Genomic DNA, 15,608 nt, shown 5'->3' with positions numbered 1-15,608 from the left:
AAATGATAAAAGACAAAAACATCACAGTACCTGTGGGTGAACACTTTCCACAAAGCGCTCACTCTACAGCTGACTGATCAGTCCTCAGCCCCAAAGGAAACCTGCACAACACTTTCAAAAGACGAGCTTGGGAGCTTACATTCATAACCTTGCTCAACACTAAAAATCATGGTCTTAAGAAAGACACTGGATTCATAGCCTATTACAACAGCCTGTAAGCCGCTAACCCTCTCCCCTTTTTCTCCTATGACTAAAGGTGTGTTAAAGGGCCACCATTTTGAATAGTCCCTTAGAATATGTGTTAACTATTAATGATAAACCATCTATTTGATCTTGTATTGAACTGTGACACTCTGAGGGAAAGTCTGCACCACAAAATGAAGGCTATGTCTACACTACAGTTTGTTGGCATAATTTGTTACTCGGTGTGTGTGTGTGAATAAATCACCTCCCTGAGTGACGTAAGTTACACCAACATAAGTGCTGGTGCAGACAGTGCTATGTCAACAGGAGAGCTGCTCCAGCTGACATAACTACTGCCGCTCCCTGGAGCTGGCATAGGTAAGACAATGGGAGAGCTCACTCTCATCGGCTTAGCGTGGCTACATTAGAGAGCTTACAGCGGCAAGCTCTCTAGCGTAGCCGTGCCCTTAGTCGACCTAAGTTATGTAGACATACAGTCACTACTGTAATTGAATCGGTTTTATACGTCCACACTACACTCCTTGCTTCGATGGTGCACATCCTCACCAGGAGGGGTTGCTCCAATGTAACTGCTAGTGTGGGGCATAATGGGATAGTTTCTGGAAGGCAGCAACAGTCTAGGTAAGCAGCGCAGTACCTGCACTCACACTGTGTCGACCTAATTACATCAGCTTAAGTGCTTTGCCTCCTGTGGAGGTGGAGTTATTAAGTCGGTGTGTTGGACGAATTACAATGGTGGGGGCTACATTTTAGTGTAGATGCTTACAGAGTTAGGTCGACGTAAGCTGCCTTACATAGACCTAACTCTGTCATGGAGACCAGGCCTGAGTACCTTTCTCAGACCTGAGGAAGAGCTCTGGGTAGCTTGAAAGCTTCTTTCTCTCACCAACAGAAGTTGGTCCAATAAAAAATATTACCTCACCCACATTGTAGTCCTAGAAAATGAAGTCTGCTCAGTATCTATGTAAAAGATGTAGCACAGGCACTGCCAGTGAAAGCTTCCCCATCAGTGTTCCTAAATTCTGAACTATAGGGACCCAGTGAAAGGCTCATTCAGTTTCCATGCCCATCTGACGTTGGCCTCTTTGCCCAGATGTCCAATAAGGGTGCCAATTAGTGCAGTGGTTATTATTATTTAAGATTAGAGACCTTAACCAAGAGATGGGGCCCCATTGTTCTGGGCACTGTACATACACATAGTAAGAGACAGCCCTGTCCTTAAAAGCTCTAAATAGACAAAACAGACACAAACTGTATTATTACCCCCATTTTACAGATGGGGAACTGAGGCCAGAAAGATTAATTGATTTGCTTAAGGTAGCACAGTAAATCCTTGACAAAGCAAAGTTTTCCAGAACCCGGATTTCCACTTAGTTCCTTAACCACAAGCCCATCCTTTCACTCTGTTGTGAAATAGGTACTTACCTTCCCATTTAGAATCGGACTGAGAAAACAGCAATTTATCCCACATAGACCATCAAACAACTGACAAATGACAATAACTTTCAGTCACTGCTGGCTTGGATGGAATGTGAAGCATAACCTGGGTCTGAAAGGCTTTCTCTTTTATTACCAGTCTAAGAGCTATCCAGTTCCCAGGAAGCAATTTACCTGCCCATCTTTCTCCATGAAAAAGACAAGTTTTCAGGTCTCTTTTATTTTTCTTCTGTATTTAATGTTGCCACAAGTTAAATCTTCAGTATTTTTTTCTGTTTGAGTTATAAGTAGTGATGCATGATTCAGTTATTGACTTACTTAGCCAAGTAATAATTTTGACCATCCCTCTATGTCTGACTTGAAAGCATTAAGCCACTCATTTAATCCTGCAGAATTAGTATTCGTCATCTCGATAATACTTTTTTTCCTGCATTTAATTGAGCACCATCAAAAGTAGCCACAGGGGAAAGTTCTGATGACTGAGGTCTGAGTGCGGGGTGGGTTTTGTACTGAGGGAAGCAATAGCCATAATAACACAGATGCGGTGTTTAGATGTAAAAGGGTTTTAGTAGAAAAATAAGCCTTAATCTATATTCACACTAACCACTTCCATTAACAGCTGCTGCATCTACATTCATATGGTTTTCATTAGTGTGGTTGTTTAGCACAAAGGGTCAAAATCATCAGCTGAAATCCGCTCAGTTACACCAGTGATAAATTTGACCCAAAGACAGCTAATCCCATGAGGATCAGTCTTACTTTTTCTTTCTTTTATGGAATAATTGAGTGTAAATACAAGACCGAGACTAGTGAAATCTGCTTGTAATTATCTCAGTTATGGTGAAACTCTGTTAATTGAGGCAAATCCTGATGTCCTTGCTCACCTTTTTACTCATGCCTTTATCAGGCAAAACTCGCATGACAAAGTAGAGGTGGAGGGGGAGAAGAGAAGCTGCCAGTATTCTGTGAGTAGGGGTGAGAGTAAGAGCGAATCCCTGCGCCTAATCTTGCTGCAGCTATTCCCTGCAGAAAGAGGGAGAGGCTCTGGACTTGTCTTGCTACGCCTGCTTCCCTGTGGCTTCAGATACTGTCTAGCAGAGACCCTCTCGCACCAATAAGCACAGCTACTAGTGCCCTCCCTCTGTAACTGCAGTGAGCAAAGAGAGACCCAGATGCTACACCCAGGATGAAGAATAATCTTTTGCCTGATTGAACCTTTCGTATTATAATGAGACTGCTTATAGGGAAATTTTTTATGGAATAATAATTAATGTTGTTGCCCTTAGAGGCCGGAGTCCCATTGTGCTAGGCACTGTACAAACAAAAGAGACAGTCCCTGTCCCCAAAGAGCTTGCAACCTACATATAAGGGTATAGGTGAACAAAACAGATTGGGGAGCCCAGGAAAATAGTGAGATGATACTGCTGAGCATGAAAATCAGTGGTTTCAGCAAACCAGCTGCCTACCATTATTAAGGATTTGTGGGGGCGTTTTTTGTACGCATCATGCCAGATAAGTGTTTTAAGAAGGAATTTAAAGGGAGGACAATAAGGTGGCTTTGCAGATATTTGTGGAGAGCTCCTGTCATTCATGAAAGGCAGAATGTGAGAAAGTCCAATGGTGCATATTGGAAAAAATTAAAAATGGGCAATTATAGCTAGCTTCATTTAAGGAAGTTGAGTGGGAATCGACCTCTCAGTACCATGTAAGAGATGATAGCTAGGCCAAGGATAGGCTGTGAAGGGCCTTAAAGGTGACTACAAGTAGTTGGATTCACTGGAGAAGAGGAAACTAGTGAAGGGATGCGAAGAGCGGAGGAATAAAAATAGAAGATTCCACTCTGTTTACTATGATCAAATCCTAAAGTCTGTACTTTGTTTCTACTAACATCTGTATTGAGGCAAATTCCCGATGAGGTAGCACTAAATAAGTGAACATTGAATAAGGGCTTCAGGATTTGGTCTTCTTTGAGGCCCAGTAATGCTACGTACGTACATGTCAATCTGCAAATTATTTGTCTTCCTTGGAGGGGCAACCTGAGGGAAATCATTGTGTGAGGCCATTACACCCAGAATATGGGTGCACAAACATACTGCCTTGACAGCATGGATAAGGGTATAGTTGGGTAACAATTCCATGTGGAGCAGATTTTGGATTTTATCGTGCTTTTTAGAAGTCTTAGTATGCATAATCGTAATTTTGCAAAAATTTCATGACACATTCTAATAGAATCTTTCTTTGTTGTTTTAAGATTATATCCTAGATTTTTCTCATACATAATTTAAGTCTTTCAGGCCCAGCACCTGAACTCATCCCCTGGCCTTAGATAGAGGACAGATACATAGAATAGGAGGAAACTTCCTCTCTGGGCTGAAACCTCTGTTTCATGGCAGTTACTCTAACCCAGTGGCTGGAGGAGCCTCCTAAGACTCTTGTACAGCTCCCCGTCCTGTGGGGGAATGGGAGGACTGCTCCAGGAGCCCTCTGGCCCTGCCCTTCCATAGCACTTTCCTGCCCTCTCCCACCTCTTGTGTGTTGCCACTCAGGGAGCTCACCTTGAGCAGGGCTTCACACTGTAGGGAGTATGCACTCCCATACCTTTCCCATCCTTTGTCTTCACCTCCTTTGTGCACTATAGCTGCATTAGTTCTTCTGCAGGGGGAACCTCCACACCCATGAAGAAAGAGACTCGATTTGCCTCTTAATGCATTTCCTTCCCTGGTTGAAGTAAATAGCAGTCCCATAAGAGAGAACCTGTGCTGTATAAACTAGTGCTCTCTGAAACTGAGTTCTACCTGAATTAAGTTTCTAGTGTAGAGAGAGAATGATCGACTAGTGAGGCAAGATTATACCCTAGCAAGTAGGACCTCGAAAAACAGTTAACCACCAGTGTCAGGAACACAGTACATACCAATTCATGACAGGCTGAAGTCATGTTAACAATTAACATATTGGTTCTGTGATTGTCTTTAAGGAAATCTGCACTTTGTAACTGTAAATAGAGTGGTGAAAAAAGAATAAATATTTACACAAGTAATAGTAGTCGTAGAGTAGCTTTATTGCCCTTGCACCCGTTTTCCTTCCTGCTAAAGTGCTCTGGACACTGTAAATTATTAGCACAATAAAATAGCTGGTTAATAAAGCCCACCATTTTAGAGTTTGTACCAAAAAAAACAAGCACTCGAGGAGGAAGGTAATAAATACGAGGCCAGCAGAGTGCTTAAAACACTTACAGAAAAGGGTGGTTAGATATTGTTTAAAAGCCCTGATGAAGAGGCTGAGATGGATGTAAAGAAGGAGTGAAGTCCACACCATAGGACTCATCACAGCAGAACTCACTCATTTAAGACTCAAAGGCATAGTCATAAAAAGTCATATGGTGTTTGAGCATAGCCACCTGCCAGGATGAGGCTAAAAGAGGAAGTCTTGAATGTGGCCAAGATCTAAATTGTTAATACCAACAGTGCCAATTTAAAGTAATTTAGCTATTTTGTATGTATCAAGTATAAGGAGCACAGGAATAATCATGATTGTTCAACCTAGTGAGTAAGCGTGATGCAAGCAATTCAGATGAACTGCTGGAATTCCTGTTAAGAGGAAATTACAACAATCAAACCCGGTGGTCATGAAGGCATGTGTTTTGTTTTTGTGAAATTGCCACAGATTAGAAATGGGAGCAGCCATTGTAAATTGCATAACCAGTGGGAAGAAAACAAAAAAAAAACTTTCTGACACGTGCTTTCCATAGAAACGATGCCAAGATTTTAAATCTGGCTCACTGTCTCCAAGCATGTACCCTCAATATGCAGGTCACAAGGAAAAAGAGTATCTTCGTAACCATGAGCTCTAACTGCTGACAAGAATTTGGTTTTATGTGGGGAGGAGAAGGTGGTTCTGATGCATCCAAACATTTTGTAAAGACTAAACTTGCAGGCATCCCAGAGCAAGAATGATACAGTTGTGAGGCATCAATACACTGATGGTGCTCTACCCCATGGTGTTAAATAATCTTACCAATAGGGCTAAATATGGGAAACAGGTTAGGTCTTTGAAAGTTATCATATGTCTAATCTCTCAGTGATTACACAAATGTGCATCAAGATCAGTTGAACATTATCTTCTAGGCATAACTGGAACTAGAGGACAATTCCAGACCCAGCAGCAATGACCGTTAGTCACTGGAGCAACAACCCATGCTCAGTTGTATCAAAACCACTGAGATGCCTGGTATGACTAAAATGCATAGGTCACCAGGATATAAAATCAACAGTAAATTGTTTATAATCCTGGCAAATATCGTCTCAAATCGAAAGGAAGGCTGGAACCCACAGAGATTGGCATTGATGTTCAAATATAGCTGGAACTGCTCATCTTTTCCAAAGAGGAGTTTGCAACTGAGCAATTCTTATCAAATATTTCAGCATCAAGAAAGGGTATTTTGAATAGGGAATGAATCTCTTAAGATTTTAAAATGGTGCAGGCGGTCCCAAGTCTTTGAAATGCTTATCAATGGTGGCATTACAGCCACCCAACTTGCTTTAAGTGGTCAAGTTGAAGTTGGTATATTCAGGAGACTGTGGACTTCCTTATCAGTAACTGAGGTAAACTGAAGTAGGGGGAGATAGTGTGTTCTGTTGGAAGCAACAACTCTTATAACCAAAAACCTCACAGAAATCAGCTGGAAACTGGAAACTTTGCCATGAAGCATGAATGAGTACTGAGAGGGAGAAGCAGTCTGAATAATCAGATTAATGATTACTGAAGTTCAGCTGCATGGTATTTAGCATATGAATAAATCCCATATTACAGCAATAGATGGTGGAAATGTTTTGAAGTTCTGTTTTCACTTATTCTGGATGAGGACAGAGTTGAAGAGAATAGTCCAAATAAGGAAATATTCATCTTAATCCTGATAAAACAAATCTCTCCTTAAAACTTGTAACAACCCAGTGCCTACAGAACACTTCAGCTAATAACGGCTAGGCATGAGGAGAAATGAGGCCACTGATCTGCTTGTCTCCTATACTGAGATGGTTATTTTCTGTCAGCATTAGCAAAACAAAACATGTCTACCCATTATCCCTTACGGACAACCAGCCTTATATCACTAAACTATCTGAGAGATCTGTTACAGGTGCAGCGGAGAAAGTGGCCTGGTACGGGCCAGTACGGCGTACCGGTAAGAAGCTGGTACCGGCCTGTACGTGGCCGATGTTCAAGCTGCCCCTTTTGCCCCACCCCCCACCCCCCCATTGGTGGTCCTGCTGGTAGGAACCCTACCAGAAGGGCTGCCGATGTGGGGGTGCAAAAAGGGCAGCTGCCCTGGGGTCGGTAATTTAAAAGGGCCCGGGGCTCCAGCCACTGCCGCAGTAGCAGCGGCCGGGAGCCCTGGGCCCTTTTAAATCCCTGCTGGGGCCCCAGGCAGCATGGCCAGGCAGCGCAGATGGGCTGGCTGGGGGAGGCTGACCCCCAGCCCTGCCCCTTCTGCCCGAGGCCCCACCCCTTCCAGGGGCCCAGAGCTGGGCCCCCGTACCGGTAAGAATTGAATATTACTTTCACCCCTGCATAGGTGACAAACCTCATCCAAAAGAGGAGAGGAAACAAAATAAGCAGAAATGGGGGGAACACAGTTGGTCTAAAAAGGCATCAGTTCACACAATCTGGCCACTGCTGCTGTTAGAGCTTTCGCCCCTGCAGCTCTTGCCCTTTGGAACACTCTGCTTTGTATCTTAGTACCTAGTCAATTGTCCATCTCATTTCAAATAGCATCTGAAAACAACTCTTTCCACTTGCCTAAACCTCTTACTTTCTCTCTCCATCTGTGTTTATTATTTAATAGCTCAGTAATTGTATCATTTAACTCTTTTAACGAGTTAGGAATTCATTGTGTATGACGGCATTGTATAATGTCAGAATTTTCCATTTCCCCCCCAAGTAAAGAAATCATTTCCATTGTGGGTAGAGACACTGAGCCAGGATCTGATCTCTGGAGTAACTGCATAAAGTTAGTGGAGTTGCACTGGATTTACTCTGGTGTAACAGAAATAAGAATCTGGCCTTTTTACACACTTTGTGTGTGAAGTGCGTTTCGTTAGCAGTAAATGGTGCCTTCTTGCCATTAACTTTAATGTAGCATTACACTGAAAATTCCCATTTATTTATTTTTCATTAAAGGCTATAGCCTCAGTTGCACTGTGTGGCACAAATAAAAGCAAAAGTGTGGTTAAAATCATACAGTTACGTCCAAAGTGCCGTGTGAAGGGAAAAACTGGCAATTCAGGTTCCTCCCTATCTTCCAAAAGGAAGAATACAGCAATTACCTCCACTCTGCAAAGCTGCACTGTTCTGATAAATCTTCCCCTTCTGGGCCATGATGGCACAAATCTTGTCTCCTCTCCTGTGGGTGCAGAGGACCTTTGGGGAGCAGAACCACTTTGCTTTTATAAGGCATGGGACAGGGTTTGGGGAGGCCATTCTGGAGGTGCATACCCCTCTGCAGTGTATCCCTGAGAGTATTGTGCGGGGGTGTTTCTGGAGAGGGCTGTGGCCAGAACAGGCCACTCCAGTCATAGACTCCGGGACCATTGTTTGGGTGGGAGAATTCCTCTCCCATTCCACTCACAGAGTCCCCCAGCTACTTACTCAGGCTGAGTTCTCTGGAGAAGATTTTTGGTCTTTATGTGTGAATGGTAGGTTCTGGCTCTAGATTTCTATTTTTCTGTGGAACAAGAAATATATTTGAAAGGATGAATCACCAGGCTGGTTTCACAGCCTTGTCTTGCTTCCAACTATCCTTCATGCTGACATTAGTAAGAGGAAAGGCAGTGTCGGAAGTAGCCTGAGGAGAAAGGAACAATGCTGAGATTGGTCAGGAGTTGTAGTTATTACCAGGGCACGGCAGGGAATTTGTTAAGCAGCTTAGTAAAAAAAATAACAAGAAAATTGGTCTGTTATTTCAGATTACGCCCACAGTTCTTCACTTGCCCAGTGTTTTTGCCTTCAGTATTTTTCCATTTATATATATATATATATATATATTATATATATGAATGATACAGTATGTGTACTTATATGAACAACAAAGGAATAGACTGTGACTGTCTCATTCATGGTGAGGAGCAGTGGGGATATTCATCTGAAGTTATATCTACACTACCGCAGGATTGACGCTCTGTTGATCGATGCACCGGGGCTCAGTTTAGTGGGTCTAGTGAAGACCCGTTAAATCAATGGCAGAGTGCTCTCTGGTCGACCCCGGTACTCCACAGGGAATGAGAGGAATAAGGTATGTTGATGGAAGAGCGTCTCCTGTCGACTCAGCGCGGTGATGACACCGCAGTAAGTCAACCTAAGCTATGTCAACTCCATCCTCAGTGTCTGCTAGAAGTTTGCAATGTGGCACAAAGGCACTGCTCAAGGAGTAAGGTACTACTCAGGAGGAGTAAAGGTATCAGAATTTGACCCACTGGGATTCGTCATGTAAGAAAGTGCTCACCAACATAGGGTTGCCAATTTTGGTTGGATGTATTCCTGGAGGTTTTATCATGTCAATCTTTAATTAAAGATTAATCTTTAATTCCTGGAGACTCCAGGACAATACTTAGGGTTGCCAACCCTTCAGGAAAGTCTTGATTTTTGCCCTGGTTGTATTAAGTCGATTTTTTTATTTTGCTGACACAGAAGTTTCAAAAATGTTTGTTCAAGGCATGTTGCTTAGAAACAAAACATTATTTTTGTAGGATGATGTGCAGGGCCGGCTCCAGACCCCAGCGTGGCAAGCACGCGCATGGGGCGGCCCTTTTCCGGGGGGGCGGCAGGCTGGGCCGGCGGACCTGCCGCAGTCATGCCTGCGGGAGGTCCACCGGAGCCCCGGGACGACCGGACCTGCCGCAGGCATGACTGCGGAGGGGGCGCTCGTCCCGCGGCTCCAGTGGACCTCCCGCAGGCATGACTGCGGACGGTTTGCTGGTCCCATGGCTCGGCTGGACCTCCCGCAGGCATGACTGCGGCAGCTCAAGCGGAGCCGCCGGACCTGCGAACCGTCCGCAGCTGCGGGAGGTCCAGCCGAGCCGCGCGACCAGCGGACCCTCCGCAGTCATGCCCGCGGGAGGTCCGCTACTCCCGCGGCTCCGGGTCGCCTCCCGCGCATGACTGCTTGGGGCGGCCAAAAAGGTAGAGCCGCCCCTGATGATGTGCCATTCTCCAGAATATGCAACACTTGAAGAACAGTGCTTGGATGTTGACATACTACAATGATTTGGAAGCAAATGAATAGATTAAACAAAAATTTTGCTCCACAAAAAGATTCTAATATTGAGCAAGTGACCTTCTGCCTACTTGAAGCTGTGGGGCCTGTTTCCGATCCTTAGTCCGTTCACGTCTCCGGGCAGAGTTCCTCTGGGCGGCGTCCGCTGGCTCCCTTGACGCCTTCGAGGAGCAGTGGGCGCTGTCCGGGGTTCTCTGCTCGGTGTCCCCGTTAGGCTCCCTTCTTATGACCCTTTGACCACACTCCTGTCCCTGTTCTTTTATTAGTTGTCCCCCGCAATTAATGGGTTTCTGAGGCCCTGTGGTACCTCCCCTTAGGCTGGGGGGGGTTCCGTTAGCATGGGGTGGGCTTTGCCCGCCCCGTTTCCCGGAAACCCAATAGATACTTGAAGAACTTAGCGGTTGTGCAGCTGTGCTCTGCTGTTTCTGCCTAATGCATATTAATGAATTTTCAGATGGGAAAAAAAAACATGTTTTGTAAACCATGATTATTGTGGCTTAATGTAAAAATGTTTTAATTTTAGAAAATTAAATGTGTGTTGGCAGCTAGTACATTCATTGCTAAGGATGGATTATACCTCTTCCATAATAATAAGAGATGCAAAGAAACCATAGAAGACTGAACTAAATCTCATGGTTAACTAGAAAAATCTATGAATAATAGGTTTCTTTCCACAATTAATTGGCTGTACAGCAACCAGAAGCCTCGGCGCTCACTGGATAGTCATATGACACTGTTGAGCCTTAATGCAGATTGTAATTCAAATGTATTTTGCTAACAAAAGAACTAGAGGTTGAAAAGGAGATGGAAAAAATGAGTTGATATAATTACAGTAGAGGATTATACCTGACAAGACTGATCAACTTGTTCGGTTCCCTGTATCAAATGGAGCAAAGCAAATAATGTACCATGTTTAACTGGACCAACAAATAAATGAAAATACATAAGATTTCAGTCCCAAATTATTGCTTCCTTACATGTTGGTTAAGTTTTACAGAAAGCATCATCTATGAAAGGTTTCTGTTAAACTATTCATTGCAATTAGCATGAATACAATACACAGAGAGGTTCACATTATATGGCAAGATACATCAAAGGCTGCTGAAAGGTGTTTGAGGCAGATCAGACAATCTGTAGTGGAACAAGCAGGTGAGCAAATACTAGGATCATGTATCACAGAGAAAGACAGGAAAAGGAGTCTTTTGTTTCTGTGAATATGATGATGGAAGAGATAGATAGATATAGATAGATATGTTGGGCCAGTTGTTTGCCCAAATGCACAGGTATAAATCTGGAGCAACTCCATTGACTTCAATAATTACATCCACATAACTGAGAAAATATTTTTTCTTGGAAAATGGAGTTGAGGTTTACAGAAGAATGCTATTTCCTGAAGGGATTTTGGCTGCTTTACATATCTGAAGTGCCATATGAATCAATGGGACTATGTAAATAAATGGATACATTTTAGAAAAAATATAATTATAAATAAAAAATGAGGATATGGAAATATCAAGAATCTAAATTAATAAGTCAAGTAAAAATGACATAGATGAATGAAAGAAGCCAGACGACATTCATTTTAGGCTCCTTATGAGTATAGCAAAAGATGTTATACGTATTGGTAGGCATCTTTGAGAACTCTTGGAAAACAAGTAAGGTACTTGGGGACTGAAAAATATAGCACTATTTTTAAAAGACAAAAAAGAAACAAAGCAAAGGAAATCAACAGGCCGGTTAAAACACAAAAACAAGTAAAATAGCCAGTCTGTAAACAATTGGGACTGGAGGCAAGGAGAAAAAGGTATTACTACTAGATTTGCCAGTATAGGGTTTTAAATATATGCTGTGTCAAATTAACCCAAGATAATTTTTTTTCAATATAAATTCACAAGCTTTGTGAAAAGGAGGGCATCCAAAGACAATATTGGGCCAGATATTCTGAGGAATATATGACTTTCTGACCAAAAGGCTCAGTCTTGCCCTATTAAAGCATTTGGAATATCCACATTATCAACCTACCACAAAAGCAGGTGTGTATATTAACTTTGCCATATACAGTGGAACCTCCGAATTACAAACACCAGAGTTACAAACTGACCAGTCAACCACACACCTCATTTGGAACCAGAAGCCCGCAATCAGGCAGGAGCATAGATTTAAAAAAAAAAAAAAAAGGCAAACACCATACAGTAACGTGTTAAATGTAAACTACTAAAAAAAATAAAGGGAAAGATTTAAAGAAAAGATTTGGCAAGGTAAGGCAACTGTTTCTGTGCTTGTTTTGTTTAAATTAAGATGGTTAAAAGCAGCATTTTTCTTCTGCATAATAAAGCTTCAAAGCTGTATTATATCAATGTTCAGTGGTAAACTTTTGAAAGAACGACCATAACGTTTTGTTCAGAGTTATGAACATTTCAGTTACCAACAACCTCCGTTCCTCAGGTGTTCATAACTCTGAGGTTCCCTGTACAATGTATGGGAGGCGCACTCGAGCTGAACGCGTATGTCTGACTGTGACAAACATTTAGCGCTATTGTCTCTCCCTTACCCATGTTTAAATTGGTGTAACTTCGATGATTTATGCTGGTTTAAATGAGAGTAGAAGCAAGGGCACTAGGTTTTTTTGCCTACACAAAATGGATAAATCGATAGTTGTTCCACATGAGGATTATTATAATTCACAAAGAACAGAGAGATTGAAAATGGGCTTCGATTTTTACATACGAAGCAAATGCAGGGCATGTTTTACCAGGTCTGTCTGCTAGATATTGGCAATGCCTAAAGAAACTCTGAGCCCAGTTGTGCCTTCAGTTACATCTGTGCAGCACCATAATGTGGTTGTGCAACAGAGGACAGAATTTGTCCCTAAGGCTTTGGGATATTCCTGGCTAATAATACTTTGTCCTATTGGTTGCACTATTTTAGTTGGTCATACCTGCAGCACTCATTTCACACCCAGTAAATCCTTTGAAACTGTGCCCCTTTTTCTGGGTGTCCAAAATGCTCTTGTTGCTGAAACCTGTGCTGTCCTGGCAAAGTGATTTGCCAACAGTTATGACTTGCCTCTGGGACAAGCTGGTTTGGATATAATTATTATGGGATGGATATAGGGTGACCAGATAGCAAGTGTGAAAAATTGGGACAAGAGGTGGGGGTAATAGGTGCCTATATAAGAAAAAGCCCCAAATACTGGGACTGTCCCTATAAAATCAGGACATCTGGTCACCCTAGATGGATACTTGATGGAATGGGAAGGGCTGTAAACAAAGATTATTAATAGAACTGTGACAACTTGGGAAGAGGTACTGAGCAGAGATCCAGAGGCTTTAGTGCCATGTCTAGTATCACTCAGTAGATTTGTGCAAAGAGATACACCTGTCACAGTCACTAACCACGCAAAGCTAGGAGGGATGGCTAACGCTATGGGAGCCTGGCCAGATAAAGCAGGCTGTGGGGAAGTGATGGAAATGGGCAGAGTAACGAGTAGCTCACTTGATGAGAAAGAGACTACGTTTAAAAATGGGGGAAAAGTTTGTTTAAAAGCAATATTGCAGGAAAAAAAAGTTTAAGACGGGGAGGGCGGGGAAGGGTTGGCAGGTGATTTAAAACTGAACTTACATATGAAATGCAGAGCTGCCACCAAAGGCGAGTGCTACACTGGAATGTAGAAACACAAGTGCTAGGTGTCGGTCCAGGGAAGACATTATTTCTTTCTGTGCACAGGACACAACTAAGCACTGCATGAAATTTTGAGCACCCTGTTAGCAAAATAGTGGAGAAAATATCATATACAATGAAACTAAAGTACTACTATTTAGAACATGTGGCCCACAAGGAGAGATTAAGGGAAATTATGTTTACATTTTTGGTAAAAGATGACAAAGGGGCCAATATAAAAATTACTGAAAGAACTGACATATTTGTTTATAAATACAGCTAATATCTCAAGTGTTGACAATAATTGGATGTAAATGATCTACTGAATGTTCACTATATAGCACTTAATGATTATATTTCTCCACTTCCATTCTTCTTTCCTGTCTGTTTTTATTCCTTTTCAAGATTTAAATTAATCTCTGGACTTCAAATTAACTATTCACAATAGATGAAAAAGACTTGTCTATGCTTCCACCAGTTCAGGATTGTTTCCCCACAGTATATTCTTCAATGCTTCACGTTAGGGACCTGATTAGGACCTTGTATTTAGTGTTGTCAGTTACACCTGTGCAGAGTGAGGGCACAGTAGATGTTAAAGGCAATCAGATCAGAATGGTAGTGTTTTAATCCTGTGTTGCTCAGATTTAAATAACTACACTAAGCACAGGGGAGTGGAGAATCAGGCCCTATATTTTTCCAGTGGGTTTTCTGTTGCATACAAAGGGAAGTTTTGCTATTGACTTAGATGGGAGCAGATTGTGAATGAAAGACTATATGAACCCGATTCTGCAAGCTGAGGAGCACCTTCCACACCCAAGAAAGTCCATGGAGGTTGAGGACATTCAGCACTGTTCAGGAGGTGCTCAGCTAACCAGGTTAACTTGAATTTAGTGTGTGTGATGGGGTGAATCCCTTATAGAACTGGGAGTGACCAAAAGAGTCAGCCAAACTGTCAATCACCCAGAGAGACGGTAAGGACTTCTCTGCGAAGGGTTCTAGGTACAGGAACCCTTTATAAAATGCCTGGCTCTCTCAGAGAGTTAGAGTTGAAGGGCTGGTGAGGAAGGGTCGTCTCCGCCACTTGTGAGACATATGGAGTACTTTAGGCAGGTAAATGGACTGACATTTTGTTATGGAAAAATATCACTTGTTGTTCGGGTTTTTTTGTTTGTTTGTTTGTTTGTTTGTTTTTAAAAAAAAGAATGTTTGATACTTTGTTTGCTAAACCTTTCTGAACTGCATCCTGCTGACTTGTTTGGACAGCCTTTCGGCTACAGTTGGTGTGAAGAGTGGGATGGCTGGCTTGTGAAGAAGCTGAGCAGAGGTTGACAGGTGACTCGAATGTGATACCAGGGATATTTAAGACACCATATAGAAAGCGCCCTAGACATGGTTCTGTGATGAGCTGAGGCATAGCTGGAATGGAAGACTTAACAGTATAAGGGAAGATTTCTAAAATCAGCATGACACAGTCCAGGGGCTATTAGTAAAAGTACCAAAAATATTTTAAATAAAATACCCCAAAAGAACAACAAAGAATGTCTTTCCATAAGATAGTGTCAGTCCATTTACCCATTCGAAGTACTCCATATGCCTTATTGCAGCCCCAGGTTCCTCCAGGTCAGAGGTCCTCAACCCTTTTCTTTCTGAGACCCCCCACTCCACAGCCCACCTGTGCCACAAGAGTTCTATAAAAGCCAGAATTGCTGTTAGTGGGTAGCAAGCAGGGCAGTTACATGGAGCCCCATGCCACAGGGGCCATCACAAAGCTACATTGCTCAGGCTTCATCTTCAGTCCTGTGGCGGGGCTTAGGGACCTGGGCTTCAGTCCCAGGCAGTGGTGTTTTGGCTTTCTGCCCTGGGCCCCAGCGAGTCTAATGCTGGCCCTGCTTGGAGGCACCCCTGAAACCTGCTCGAGGCCTCCTATGGGGCCCTGGGCCCCTGTTGAGAACCACTGCTACAGGTGACTCTTCCTCATCAACCCTTTAACTCTGACTCTCTAGCTTGGAGGGAGCCAGGGGTTTTAATGAGGGCTTCCCTA

At 42.9% G+C, this 15,608-nt stretch overlaps 1 protein-coding gene across 5 annotated transcripts in view; it reads left to right on the top strand.

Moving 5' to 3' along the window:
- The window catches only part of VSNL1 (visinin like 1), a 140,512-nt gene that overhangs the window by 43,173 nt on the left and 81,731 nt on the right, over positions 1–15,608 (top strand). Inside the window, exon 1 of one of the 5 annotated variants that reach the window (XM_045011298.1) lies at positions 1,800–1,852. The exons of 3 other annotated variants lie outside the window; for them this stretch is intronic. The gene's annotated coding sequence lies outside the window, so the exon portion shown is untranslated. Of the gene's footprint in view, positions 1–1,799; positions 1,853–8,909; positions 8,927–15,608 lie in introns of those variants that run through there. One more of the 5 variants, XM_045011299.1, reaches the window with a different exon arrangement.

Source organism: Mauremys mutica, chromosome 3, assembly GCF_020497125.1.
Source record: "Mauremys mutica isolate MM-2020 ecotype Southern chromosome 3, ASM2049712v1, whole genome shotgun sequence".
Lineage (NCBI taxonomy): Eukaryota > Metazoa > Chordata > Testudines > Geoemydidae > Mauremys > Mauremys mutica.
Note: the sequence above shows the minus strand (reverse complement) of the source record. Positions and strands in the feature narration are given on the sequence as shown.